Raw genomic sequence first — 12405 nt, 5'->3', positions numbered from 1 at the left:
CTGGCACTGTCAATCCTTATTTGACTTATGTCATGTTAAACAGATACAAATTGTGTTACCCGACCTGCATTTTGACATTTCAGAGTTGAAAGATTTATTAAATTCCAAGATTCAGAAAAGGCCTGAAGGCATGCGCATTTCAAGCACTGATAGAGATGCACAGCTTGACTAGATATTCAAGCTACTTGACCTGGCTAGACTTGAAATCAAGTCAAGTTCATGTAAAGTAGTAGTTTTTCAATGTCAATTCAATTCAAGTATTTATTTCTCAAGTACTTGAAAAATCAAGTACATTCTATCAAGCTACTTGATTTTTAGCAGTTTCATTGTGTAGTGTGCATATCAATAAAAAATGATGTTATGAGAAGGAACCTTGCAAAAAACACTTTTATTCATGAAATTTATTATATACAACAACCGAAATATCAAGTATTTTAAAATGTACGAATAAAATCACTATAAAACATTACAAAATATGAAATATAAAAAAAAACGTAGTTTCTTAATTATGAGAAACCGTCAAACAGTATTCAATTACATCATTTTCCATTTAGTATCTAGACAAATGAGGCATCTTATGGATGTTTCACCTAATTTATTGCGGATTTTTGTAATAGTTAGAGCAGCTCTAGAAAACTGTCTTTCAACAGGAGCTGATGATACTGGCGTTGATAAGAATCTTAGGCCATTTTAGCCAAGTTTGTAAAAACTTTTTCGTGTTTCTTTCACCATTCTAGAATATATCCAGAACATAACATAAATAGAAGGAGCATAATATGTCCCTTTCAGTTAGCAAATTTTGTTCACAATGTGAATTTTCAATTTTGACATAAAGCGCGTGGAAATGAAAACATATCAGTGATACGATATTCCACTCAATTCGCGAGTTTCTCCACAAAGAACGCACTTCTTATGTCCCATAATGAATCAACGTTTCATATCAACTCAAAATATATTGAGATGAATACCTTAATAAATCGAAAATTCAGAAAACAAACTTCAAGCGCGCCTAACAACTTGAAAATACGAATGACACTAGGAGCGCAATAGTTGCCAAACCTTGGATTTCAGCAGGTAGATACAGAAAATTATAAATATTCTGCATACAATAAATTCGTCAATCAGGAAAAATATCGGATTCCAAATATTCAAATTTGCATATTTAATTTAGAATCACTCAAATAAATATATTTCATTCAATATAATATACATTTATAACGATATAGTAAAATTGTGGATTTGAAAATATATCACAATCCGACAACGTAATCTGTTGGGGATGTTGGGGACATGTAGAAAATGAGTATACTCCCTCTATCTATATTTATTACAGTATGGATAAAGGTAAGGATGAATCATTGTGTAACGCTTGTTGAGGTTTTAAACACGAAAAGGGCGATCGGGAGAGGATGACGTGTACCATCGGCAAAACATACGGTCTTCTCCTTCGTAAAGTCAACGCGATTTTTTGCGCGAAGTTCTCGAGAAATTGGACAACGTGAACTGTATTTTCCGGCCATAATAAACTCCGGTCATTCCGTGTAACACAGTACTTGTTCCAAATTGAAATTTATGGCATACGGTAAGTTTTTTGCCGTCGATACACTGGTACGACCACCACATGTTTGGGAAGTTTTATCTTGCGAATTCGTATCTTCGCCCATAACGGTCTGCAGATGTAAGTATTTAACATTTTGCATCAAGCTCCTAACTCAATACGTAGCGGTATCGTCTCCTTGTTTTTGACGGGGTGATTGGACCCAACCTCAGAGGGTTGGCGTTCTTTTAAATTGAAAATGGAAATCTGGGCTATCGCTTTTGAAGTAGGTATAACTTTTTTCTCATTACTAAACAAGTACAGGGTGGGCAAATTTGTATGTTTCAGCACTACAACTTTTAAACCAGAGGAGATAGACAAAATCTGATACCCCATTCTCGTTCTCCTTTTCTGAAAAACTAACAAGGGTAGTAATCATTTTTGGTTACCTTCTTTTGTTTTCGAGTTATAAGCGAAAATTGGAAAAATGGCGATATCGAAAAACATTTATATCTCCGCTAATATTGATGATAGAGATCTGAAATTAAAACATTATACAGGCACTTTTTTACGTTGAATCCTGTGGCGTGTTCGTATTTTCAAAAGGGTTTTTAATTACGACACTATGACCCAAAATTATGTTTTTTCGAATAGGAACACTAGATTTCTGTGCCATTTTCCGAAAGCTTAATTTTCCCTGATTTCAAAAATATATAACATGGTATGGTTTGTATTGAAATAAATAATAGAAAATGGTCATAAACCTTTTTTTACCTAAGAGTCCCAATATTTCTATGGTTTCAACTGTTGATGAGCACAGAAAAACTGAGCTTTCTATAACAAGAACAGTGTGCTCCCGTCAATCTGATTGTTTCTATGCTTTTCACTAATTTCTACAAAATTCGAATCTAGATATGTTTTATAAATTTTTCATCTAAAAATTGATTTGGAAATAACGAAAAGATCCACAAGGTCGAATGTTCCGATCGAAAGAGTTGTATTGGGATCGATGTATCAGAAGTTATTTACATAGGTCTCCAGAATGAATAAGTACCAATCCATTCTGAATAGCATATGAAACAACGCATATATGATTGAACTCAACCATTTAATTACGAAAGGAACAAACAAGAAATAATATTCAACCTAATAATGACAACAATTGCACAATGCACAGTCGACACCTTTTCTCGATATTTCGCACCGAATTCAATAGATGAATATTTGAACTGTGTTCAAGCTACCTAGGAAATTTTTTCCGAGATTTATATTTTTCGAAACTATTTTTATAAAACAAATCTAGATTCGAATTTTGTAGAAATTAGTAGAAAGCATAGAAATAATCAAATTGACGGAAGGACACCATAGAAATATTGAGACTCCTAGGTGAAAAAAGGGTTTTTGACCATTTTCTGTTATTTATTTTAATACAAACCATACCATGTTATATATTTTTGAAATCAGGAAAAATTAAGCTTTCAGAAAATGGCACAGAAATCTAGTGTTTCCATTTGAATAAACATAACATACGAGCACGCCACTGGATTCTACGTAAAAAAGTGCCTGTATAATGTTTTAATTTCAGATCTCTATCATCAATATTAGCGGAGATATAAATGTTTTTCGATATCACCATTTTTACAATTTTCGCTTATAACTCGAAAACAAAAGAAGGTGGCCAAAAATGAATACTCCCCTTGTTAGTTTCCCAGAAAAAGAGACCGAGAATGGGGTATACGATTTTGTCTATCTCTAGTGCTAAAACACCAAAATTTGCCCACCCTGTACATTCTATCAAGATACTTTTTTAGCAGAGAGAGATATTCTTGAGAGAATAAACTATTAAAACATTATCTGTGTCTTAGTGAATCCTCTGCTAAACCTATAAATCCAACACTAATCTATTGAGGGTTTTTGTAACTATAAGAGCAGTTCTGGAAAATTGTCTTTCAACAGAATTCGAAGATGCTGGAGTTGATAAAAAATTTTTGGTTTGGAAAAAAGTTTTCGTGTCGCTTCCACCGATCTAAAAAATCTTCAGAGCAAGTCTATTTCATAACGCCAAGCCATTTCATTTGCTCAATTTTCAAGGGATTTCTTTAATAAACTTAGGAGATCTATGACAAACTCACTGTATGTATCCTTTGAGGATTGGCCTGTTAGGATTTTATATACTTGTATAATAAATACTGACAACAAGAGTATTTCGTGAGGTTTCTGTAGGTGTCACATAGAAAATCATAATTCATAATAAGATGTTCAATTTCTATCGATTCCTCCCTCCTTTTTGAGCGATGAGTATTGAGTATTCTCGAACTATTAGACCTGATACTTGATATTTAAACTGATTTCTAGATATATTTAAAGCAACTGAATTGAAGCTTCAGACCGCAGATACTTTATATAATCACGTCCTGCGCACGTAAATACAGAGGGATACCTATAAAAATATTCGAATGAACAATTTCAACCAACTTCTTAAGATGTTTCCTGGTTGTTCAGGTACATATCTATAATTAAACATCATTAAGATATCATTATTTCGTGTCGAGTGATAGAAATGAGAAAAGGAACAACTGCTCGAATGACCACCAGGTATGTAATTTCGTTTTAGACAACTGGATAACAAGATTGTTTCGAACTGAGCGTTAGTTGTATGACGCCTTATTAATTAGGAGGTTTTTATTTTCCGTTTGTTCTCAAGCACATATTTCACTCGGTAATTACGATATAATTACTTTAATGACCGGCCTATACTTTGCCACTGTGTGGTGTATATTTATCGTTTGGGCGTTCGCGGCTGTTCTACGAGAAATACAATAATAACAAGGTTAAGTCAAAAAGTGAAAGACTTTTTCCCCATTAATCCTTTCAATATCGTTCTAACTATCGAGTTATATACTGAATATTCAGGTTCCAATGCTAGCAGCATGATAAGCATGCTGAAGTAGACAAATCCGCAATCCATTCATAGCAAAATTGTCGAACCTTTGTGTTATTTTATACTTGGATAATCCTTATTTATTTAATTTACGGCCTGGCTTGATATTCAAGCTACTTGATTCAAGCTCAAGTAGCTTGAGCTTGACTTGATGTCAAATCAAGTTCAAGTCAGTTATTAATAAATAAATCCGTGACTTGATATTGAAAACTACTATTTGTCTTGAACTTCAGTTGATTTCAAGTCAAGCTCAAGCTACTTGATCTTGAACTTGAGCCAAGTAGATTGAATATCAAGCCAAGCAGTGAATCCCTAATTTAATTGCTCTTTGAAAATTATCACCTCAACCCCTAACAATACGATATAATACTAAAATATCAAAATCAATAGATTTGAGTGAAACATCAACAAGGTTTGGATTAGTAATCAAAACATCCCAACAACCCAATCCAACCCAGTTTCCAACCTGGAAACTGGGTTGGACCTATGAGGATACTGTATCAACTAGATTAAAACCTCTTGGCAAAACCATCGGATGTTATGCCAACCACTTTCGATTTTGAAACGCCCGTTGAAACGGTTATAAATGACCGTCCTAGTGCAACAAGTTTCGTAAATCGTTTGGACAAAAAGTCATCCATATGGTTCACCGATGGATCAAAATCAGAGAGAGGTACTGACATTGGGATATATGGACCTAAACTGAGGATCTCTAAAGCCCTGGGAAGTGATCCCTCGATTTCACAGACCAAGATACTATCTGTGTATGTATACGCTTAGGAGTGTCTTAAAATGAACCTCAAGGTGACGCATATCTACATCACCACGGACAGCCAAGCCAAGCAGAGATCCCTGGAATCGTACTGCCAGGGTTCTGTTGACTTGAGGTACCGAAACACCATAAAGCAACTGGCCAGAGGCAATAAAGTGACTTTACTATGGATACCAGGGCACTGTGGGGTTGAAGAAAATGGAAAAGTTGATGAACTTGCAAAAAGTGCATCAAGGTTAACACCTGCTGGACCTGAGCCTTTCTGTGAGCTAGGAAAAGACTAATATAAAGCTGTGGTCCAGCTATGGGAATTGAATAACAGGATAATCCACTGGACTAACACTCCTGCACTTGCTTAGGCAAAGAAACTCGTGACGATTTCACCTACCTACGCCATAAAGCTTTTGCTTAGGCAATGAAATTCGTGACGATTTCACCTACCTACGCCAAAAAGCTCTTGAAGCTGACACGAGCTGAGCTTCGAGTGATGGTGGGACTGCTGACGGGGCACTGTCTATACAAACATCATTTGTACCGCATGGGAAAGTCAGCAGATGAGATTTGCAGGCTCTGTGGATCGGAAGCAGAAACAGCCGAACACATGGTATGCAAGTGTCCAGAGCTGGCTGGCTTAAGAACCATTCACATGGGTAAGCCGGTCCTGGATACCAGAGAGTTAATGGCAAAGGCACCCAAGGAGGTTGTCAGTTTTATTAACGTCATTGACGACCTCCTTGGGTTTCCATGAAGGAGTAGGGTAGAGAACAAAAGATCTACATGGTCGCAGTTACTGGAAGGCTAACCGAACCACAACGACCCCAGTTTAAATAATAATAACATAACCCAAAAGATAAGACATTGAATCTTAGCCCAGAGAGAGTGAAGAGCAATATAGAAAACAAATCGTAATAGTCAAAACAATACATATTATATGGAAAAACAAACATATAAGGAGAAACGCTCTTCCTCTTCCTTTAGCTAGGGAATTATCTCTATTTACTAGGCCTTGGCTTCTATTCAGTAGAAGAGGAAAACCAATTTTGTCCCCATCATGTTTGCAGTTTGCACTTTGTCTTTCATGTTTGCAGATGTATGTAATTCTATCCAACGCCAATCCTATAATCATGGTCTCTCCATAACCTCCTTCTTTGCCTACTCCATTTGACAATATCCTAAATACCTAATCTTTCTGTTATTGACTTGCTGGTCAGCTGGTCTCTCTATCTCTCAATGTTGCCCTCGAATGTCACCTCAAGATCTTCATTTTTACCAGTCTGAGCTTCTGTTTGGTTCCCTCTATTTCCTTTTTTTGGCGTAGGTCATAATTGGGCGCACCATTATGCTTTATAAAGTCTCATCTTACTTTCTTTGAGCATGTATATGTTTCGCCAAACCATTGTGTTCATATACACAATTATTTGTGCCACCTCAGTAGCTTGCTCTTGGACTTATTCATAGATATATCTGTGGACGGTGATTTCAACTCCGAGAAATTAGAAGCTAATTGTCTGTTTCATGATGGCGCCTGCCTGTTCTAGTTTACATCGAACCGGTTCTTTAACTTTTGAATTTAGTTTAGCCACTACATATCTTCATGTTGTGTTTTTCGCTGATAATATTGAACAGGTATTGAGGCCTCTGCAGATCATCCTCACAATACGCCAAAAGAAGCACATCGTCGGCAAAGTAAACAATGTTTATATTGTAGCTAGAAAGAGTAAAACAGTAATACTGTACAATAAAACTAAATAAGCAAAGGTAAAACCGAACCAATATCAATAGGTACTATCTAAAAACTAATGAGTATCAAGTATTTATACTTACCACAATACAGAATGAAAATTCAAATATAAAGGAGTAGGTGTTACGATCGGATCCAGGGAGGATGGAATACAGAAAATGAACAAGATGAGTTACCATTCGATAGAGAAACAATATAAGATAATAAATTGATGGTAAAGGAATGTATAAATTGGGTTGAAGGAAGAAGCTGTGAAGCAAAAGATGCTCATGAGTCCACTACACTCATGATATGTCTTTTGGATTACTTTTTCACTATATTGGCTAGAGAATATTACTTTTGGATTGAATTAAAAAACGGATACTATAAATCTTAGAATTTCCATTTGAATAAGAAAAATGAAATATAAAATCTGAATTATTTGTCTTCAAATAGTACAGATTAAAGGTAATAAGCGTATTATTCTCATATTTATGTTCGAAACCTCGCCAAAGTTGCCTCAGAGTAAAGTTGACCCAATCAATTCCATGCCAATTATTGCGAGTATTTTTCTTACAATGGCACAAAAGTGCTAAAGAATATAGTAAAGTTCAAGGATATAAAAAGATCGTAATTTCGATATTATCATCCCAATGACTAGAAGGAAATTTTTCGAATACAGAAAATGAAAAAACTCTACATCTCTTATGAGCTGCAGCAGCCCTAAAAGGCAAGTGAATTAAATTTCTTCAGCACGAAACGCCTTAGATAACTTACGCAATCATTATTCCGTATAGTCGACGATCTATCATTGCGAATGCCACCGGTTCTTTAAAGAAACGTCGAAAAATGTCACTCGAAACATGACAAGATTAAATGAATTATAATGGGTACATACGCGGTATGGAATAAACTCCCTGACAAACATGAGTTGTTCAACAAGCACTCGAAAAGTTTCCCGGTGAACAGAAATGTTTTCTAGATTATATTATTTACGACTCTCTTTTACAGTAGGTAGGTACACAAAATTGCCGGGTACTGTGTTTACGAAGACTGTTCTACAATCAGTAATCCCATACCCTTCAATATTCGTACGAAAGGAAGATCTTAAAAAAAAGGATTCTTCAATTTTCATGTCATGAATATTTCTCATTTACTTTTGGAGTTGTGGTTTCCAAAAACAGATGGCGATATGTGCTACACAGTGCTGCAGTGACTCAATTCAACATAGTGGCGACAATTGGTTCAAATTGAGCCTAAAAATGGCGAATGGGAACCATATAACTTAAAAATACAATTGACTTAACTGAACTGACACAGGTCAAAATCAAAATTATTGGGCCTGATAGTATTCGATTGTATATAGAAAAAATTTATTCAACTGAAGAATTCTACAGTGACTCAATAAAATGGGCCTTACATTTCGAATAAATCCCAAAAATCAGGTAAACGGATAATGTTAACATGAAGCCGCCATATTTAGGCTCAGCTGATCAAAAACGAATCACCATAAGTTTGTGTTCCAGTTTCAATATTTGAACGCAGAGAGGGTAACAAACAGCGTACAAAATATCCCAAAAAAATAATGTGAGCTATAAGTGTAAATTTGAAAAAAAATCAGAGAAAATGCCATTTACTTGACGTAAACATTTGAGCATTTCACAATAAGTAACGAATGTTCTCAATAATATGAATTAGACGCGTAAATAATAACATTTTTATTCAATTGAAGCTTACATCTACAATTAACTAAATTCTTGGAATGGTGGATGGTGAATAAATGAGCATACTTCCGAAGCAGAGTACGTCTGCTTGTGTGTAAGAATATATTCAACTCAGCATATAGTGAGATGAAAGATATAAAAAACCAAATAAGATATATGAAAATGAACGAAAATTTCAAAAGTAAACGCACAAAACTCAAGACTAAAAACGAACATATAAAATTACAAAATATAGAAATATAAAAAGCATTAAAATACATCGGAGCATACAACTGTCACATGATAAAAATCAAATATGCCGAAGCAGATAAAAGACGACAAAATACAAAATGACTCAAACAAGCACCCGATGAATGAGTGTGATTTAGGATGGAATATGTCATGAGCTGCTTGATAACTGTTTCAATTTATAAGTGAGGACAAAGTCTTCCACTTTAAGTTCTCTATCATCTCGTGTATTTCAGAACGGGAAGCATGTCGAACATAAAGTTCAATTTTAGTTTTAAATTTTCTAGGGTTAAACTCACATTTCAGTGCTTCTGGTAGATTGCTAAAAAGTTTGGGACCCAAATAATTAAAGTTCCTTTGGCCGACCGACTTGTGCATGAATGGTATTACAATACTTTCTTTGTGGCGGGTCTTATAGTTGTGACTGTGGGTGATTAAATCATTTTTGTACTTATATTGAACTGTAGCAATACTTATGAAGAATAGTTGTCTTGGGTAAAATATTTCAGTCTTCGAGTATAGCAGGTTCCTAGGATAGTCGTATCTCCTCTACAGAATTAGCAAACAAATGTAAATCAACATACAAATTGTCAATTTGATCGAGTTATATAAGCAAGATAATTTCCGCTATTCTCAGTAAATGAAGTACTAGATTGTCTTCCAAAAAAACTGTCCAATGGTTCATCCAGACAACAATGCACACTAGTGGCATGTTTTAGATGCAAGATGCATTGCATTTCTTCAATTCATTTTTATGCGCAAAATGGGTCTCTCATCAAAACCATCCGGGAGAAAATTGAACTCAATACGAAATCCACAGACACTTGTTAAGCTTGGTTTACATTGGTTTAATTAGTGGTAGAGAGTGACAGTTCAGTACTACAGCTAGTGCAGAGGAAAGTGGATAGCACGTACACACTCGATTATCCTACCCCCACTTCCACAGTCTTAATCTACACTACTGGTTTGTTTTTTGATTTCACAATATAAACACAAGTTTGGTTTCAGTAGAGATTAATTAAATTCAGCACCTATGAAGTGTCATTCTCAAGCACATTTTATATTCTTCTGGGTCTTCCAAAACCAATTTTCTTGAAAGATTATCAGATGCTCCTAATGTATCTTAATCCAATTCCTTACCCAAATATGTTTTTCCTACTAGTATCTTCCTCTATAACTTTCTCAACTTATTCAATGAAGGAACTGCAGCTAGCACTGAACCTTTTTTAAAACGGCTCGATATTTTTGCCTAACCTGCTTGTTCATTATTATGCACGTTAAATCAAACTATCTTTTCAAATTATGTACTAGCAAACGTGAATACAGTCACTCTACCAAAATGAGCATAGTAGAGTATTCCAAAAAAAAATATGCTAATGAACTCTATACTAATTCTACCAATGTAAACCAGGCTTTATTCAATTATCCAACTGGTGGCGTTGTGCTATCGTTCAACACATCATGTTCCCATATGTCACTTTTCGAACTTACAATTAGGCAGAAATTAAAAAAATGGTACAGCGGGGAGTTCAGAAAGAAAGTTCAACGATACAAACGTAGCTGGCCGATATTTGAAAGTAGTGCAACGTTTTCACATTGTCGAAGCACATACGTCCAGATTAATTCATAAATTATTTATCAAGAACTGCTCTCTGTTCGTATCGGCTACTGTAATCATAATTTAAAATACAAAACATTCGAGAAATAATTTATGTGAACGTATTGTTAGCGGTGCCCGCAATTTTCTTTTGCTTTATTTTTCGATCGCAATTATGAGACCGAAATTCATACTATTGACCGGTGGGTAGGCCGAATATCGTTACGAAATCGAGGAGAAAACAATCGATCGCAATTCACGATGATGTAATGTTATATTATGCCGAACACAGGGTGGCACACAGAGATCTCGCTGTTCTTTATTCATTGCCAGGCGATAGTGAGGTGATTTCAATTCAGCAGTGATCCGAGGTGGGCAAGGTAAAAACGAATTTTTCCTACAACTGCTATGAAAAGAAACGCATTCTTCATAGCTTACTCAATTTCAAAACTATGTATTGCTCACACTGTGAGAAATATTATTCCACACAGCCCTTTGCTCACACCTCGCTTGGTAGACCAATGAAATTTGGCTTTTGAGTCGTTTCTATGGAAACGCAATAAATTAGCACATACTGTCAACGAAGGCCTTTCAGGCTCGTGCCACAAACTTCCACACTCGCGAGAAAAGTTGGACTTTCCTCACTTGTGGCACAATATATTATTGTTATTCCTCGCAGAATCGTTCTTTCCTCCCCCCCCATATCATCATCAGATTCTTCAGGTTCTTCTTCCTTCTTTTTCTCTTCTTTAGCTGGAGCTGCTTCAGCGGCAGCAGCAGGAGCTGCAGCAGCTGCTCCACCAGCAGGGGCAGTACCTACACCAGATCCCAATCTTGTTACCAAATCTTTGATGTATACACCTCCCAAAGCCTTAGCGAAAAGACCAGGCCAGTAAGGTTCTACCTCAACATTGGCAGCCTTAAGGATGGTTTGGATCTTCTCCCCAGTAATGGCGATATCATCATCAGCCAAGATGAGGGAAGCGTAGACACAGACTAATTCAGTAATTCAGCTTGGTTCGACATTTTGGTATTATAGATATAAAAATACTAATATTAGGGCAAGTTGTCTTAAGACGTTAGCTACAGATGTAGAACAAGCACTAAAATGGAATTAGGAGGAAAAGGTAACTAAAGCATAGAATAGTTTTTCTTGTGCCTGCGTTCAAATATTGATGACGAAACTGCAGTTCCCAATTGTTCAGTCAAAGAAACTAATATGGAAAGATACATATTGACCTACTAAAACCACAGGCCGTCACGAAAATTCTACGAGCTATTCGATCATTGTTCCATCTCTGGGATTTTTCCATTTTCGCGTTATTAAATCTTCTTCTTGTACCTACCAACAAAGATCCCGAAAAGGAGAAGGGGATCTTAAACTAGATCTCACCACCGAGAAGTACATGTCGATATCATCACCTATCGCTTCTGGAACTCATAATGTGCAGTTCCTAATTATTCACTAAGTATAAATTGTACTGGAATTGACTTTCTCTTATTCTGTGACAAATCCGTTCATTCTGCCATACCTTTCAAAATAAAAACGTACTGGATTTGAAGACATGGATTTGAGCTACCTCGGGTTCATGCAAAATGACGCACCATGCGACAGAGCCCATGTCACAATCTAGTCTTTGCGCACCAAATTCCAAAATCGTGTTGTCAGCCCTCTTGGCGATGTCATTTGGCTGCCTCGTAGCTACGAATTCAGCCCTTTGGACTTTTTTCTGGGAACCTATATAATGCCAATAATCCAAAATCGATTCAATCACCATTATCATCCAAGCAATCCGTGGGCTGCAGCACGAACCATCAACAAGATCTTGGAAAATTGGAGTGACAGAATGTATCACTGCGAAGCCAGCATAGGCAGAATGTTTGTT

General features: G+C 36.0%; 1 protein-coding gene across 1 annotated transcript in view; it reads right to left on the bottom strand.

Annotated features, from left to right (window-relative positions):
* Positions 1–12405, bottom strand: part of LOC123675657 (lysine-specific histone demethylase 1A) — a 578526-nt gene that overhangs the window by 477626 nt on the left and 88495 nt on the right. The gene's annotated exons all lie outside the window — the stretch shown is intronic.

Source organism: Harmonia axyridis, chromosome 3, assembly GCF_914767665.1.
Source record: "Harmonia axyridis chromosome 3, icHarAxyr1.1, whole genome shotgun sequence".
NCBI lineage: Eukaryota > Metazoa > Arthropoda > Insecta > Coleoptera > Coccinellidae > Harmonia > Harmonia axyridis.
The sequence above is the reverse complement of the archived record's forward strand: the minus strand, read 5'-3'. Positions and strand labels throughout refer to the sequence as shown.